The sequence below is a fragment of the Octopus bimaculoides genome, chromosome 28 (assembly GCF_001194135.2).
Source record: "Octopus bimaculoides isolate UCB-OBI-ISO-001 chromosome 28, ASM119413v2, whole genome shotgun sequence".
NCBI classification, from domain to species: Eukaryota; Metazoa; Mollusca; class Cephalopoda; order Octopoda; family Octopodidae; genus Octopus; species Octopus bimaculoides.
This window is the reverse complement of record NC_069008.1, coordinates 8112800-8115249: the sequence shown is the minus strand read 5'-3', so window position 1 is coordinate 8115249 and position 2450 is coordinate 8112800. Positions and strand designations below refer to the sequence as shown.

The following is a 2450-nucleotide window of genomic DNA, read 5'->3' as shown; positions in this document are numbered from 1 at the left end:
TAGCCAATAAAAACACACGCACTGTATATTTGGTGTTAATTTGCTTCAGCTTTATATTACATTAATCTTAATCTTATTTCGGCCAAATAAGATTAAGATTAATGTAATATAAAGCTAAAGCAAATTAACACCAAATATACAGTGCGTGTGTTTTTATTGGCTAAACTGGCAATATGACCATCCCCAAGTACAACAATATATATATATATATATATATATATATATATATATGTGTGTGTGTGTGTGCGTGTGTGTGTACATAGACACACCACCGTCGTCATTCAACGTTTGTCTTCCATGCTATCCATGTCTGGAGCCAAACCAGGCTTCCTTGTCTCTTTTAGTATGGTTTCTGCCTCCTCTTTCTCACACAAAATATTGACTTCCTCGTTCGCAAAATATAAACTTACAAACAGTTTGTTTTCCATTTCCAAGTTTTCCAACGAATATTATCTGCAAAATTATATTCTAAATAAAACTTAGTCATCAAACACATTGGGAAGACCATGTCCAACGCTGAAGCAGACGACACAACAGGAAGTAGTTACGGAGTAAATAACTTGCATCTACCTCTCTTTCCTCCTCTCTCTCTGCTTAATTTCTTCTCTTCGGTTCTTTCTTTCTTTCAATCTCTCTTTCTCTCGCTGTTAAATCCCTTCTCTCTGGTCCCGTCTTTCTTCTATCCCCGACTCTTTCTTCTTTTCTTTCTTCCTTCCTTTCTTTCTATCTTCCTTCCTTTCTTTCTTCCTTCCTTCCTTTCTTTCTTTCTTCCTTCCTTCATTTCTTTCTTTCTTCCTTTCTTTCTTCCTTCCTTCCTTTCTTTCTTTCTTTCTTCCTTCCTTCCTTTCTTCCTTTCATTCTTCCTTTCTTTCTTTCTTTCTTTCTTTTTTTCCTTCTTTCTTTCGTTTCTCTCCCTCTCTGCTCAATACCCTGTTTCTAATTCTATCCCTTTCTACTCCACCCCCTCTCTCTCTCTCTTCTTGTTCGTCTCCTTTTCTTTTTCTTCCTTTAACTTTTGCTTTGTTTCTTTCCTCTCAAATCGTTGTTCGGCTTCTCTCATGCTGCATACTAACACACACACACACACACACACACAATATAATACAATATATATAGTACGTATTACATACAAGGATATGTATAAATGTCTATACATATGTTCGTACGTATGTAAGTATATATATATATATATATTTGTACGTAGGTATATACATACATATGCACGTATGCATCCGTATCCGACCATACGTATATCTATTACACACGTGGACGTCACCCCTCAGCAGAGTCGCTCCATTTTCTTTCTAAAATAAATTCATAAATATATAAAAGTTCTTCGTTGACGAAAGTTTCTATTTGTTTCTTTCTATTTCCATTTTTTCCCATCGATATTATATTAAAAAAATAACTTACTTATCAAACACAGTGGAAGGACGATGTCTCAGGCAGAAGCAGACGACACAACACGGGATAGTTATGGAGGAAGTAACTGGTCTCTCTCCCTCTCTCTCTCTCTCTCGCTCCTCTCTCTCTCTCACTCACTCACTCACTCTCTCTCTCTCTGTCTCTTTCTCTTCTCTCTCTCTCTCACTCACTCACTCACTCTCTCTCTCTTTCTTTCCCTCTCACTCTCTTTCTTTCCCTCTCACTCTCTTTCTCGCTTTGTCTGTCTTTCTCTGTCCATCCATCCATCCATCCGTTTTCTCTACGTATTTCTCCATATGTGTGTATGCGCGTGAGCTGTGTGTGTGTGTGTGTGTGTGTGTGTGTGTCTGCGCGTGTGTTGTATATGTGAAAGTGTGTATGTTGTGTTCTTGTGTGTATCTGTGTTTGTGTGTACGCGAATGTTTGTGTTGTGTGTGTGTGTAGAGGTGGTTGGTGGGGAATCTTTGGGAATATTTCAATGAAAGCAGACAGCAATGGTGAAGACGGAAAAAAAAAACATAAAACAAAAAACTGAGGGAGAAAAAGAGAAAGAAGCTAACGGTACCTTTGCACGGCTGTTCGAACATGTTAAACATAACAGCCAAATCTGACACAAACCGTATTCTAGAATCTTATGAATGCATGAGCCAACGAGTGAGTCCTCTTGATAGACGGTAAACAATAGAAATAGTTGCCAAATCTCCCTCAGAACACATTCCATTGTCTTACGTATGTATGAGCCAACGAAGGAGCCATCTTCATGCAGGGTAAACGTGGTAGAAATAGCAAGCAAACCTCCCTCAAATCACATACTAACATCTTAATAAACAAATCAAGCATTTGATATTTACATGATACGATGTACGAAATAATAATGATAATAATAATAATAATAATAATAATGATAATAATAATAATAATAATAATAATAATAATAATAATAATAATAATGATAACAACAACAACAACAACAGCAGCAGCAACAACAACAACACCGGGTATTCCCGGCTGAATCACTGCCTTTG

General features: G+C 37.0%; 1 protein-coding gene across 1 annotated transcript in view; it reads right to left on the bottom strand.

Annotated features, from left to right (window-relative positions):
• LOC106883759 (putative uncharacterized protein DDB_G0282133) overlaps positions 1 to 1552 on the bottom strand; it is a 94010-nt gene extending 92458 nt beyond the window's left edge. Inside the window, exon 1 of the mRNA XM_052977759.1 lies at positions 1414 to 1552. The gene's annotated coding sequence lies outside the window, so the exon portion shown is untranslated. The remainder of the gene's footprint in view (positions 1 to 1413) is intronic.
• Between the last annotated feature and the right edge of the window lie 898 nt (positions 1553 to 2450).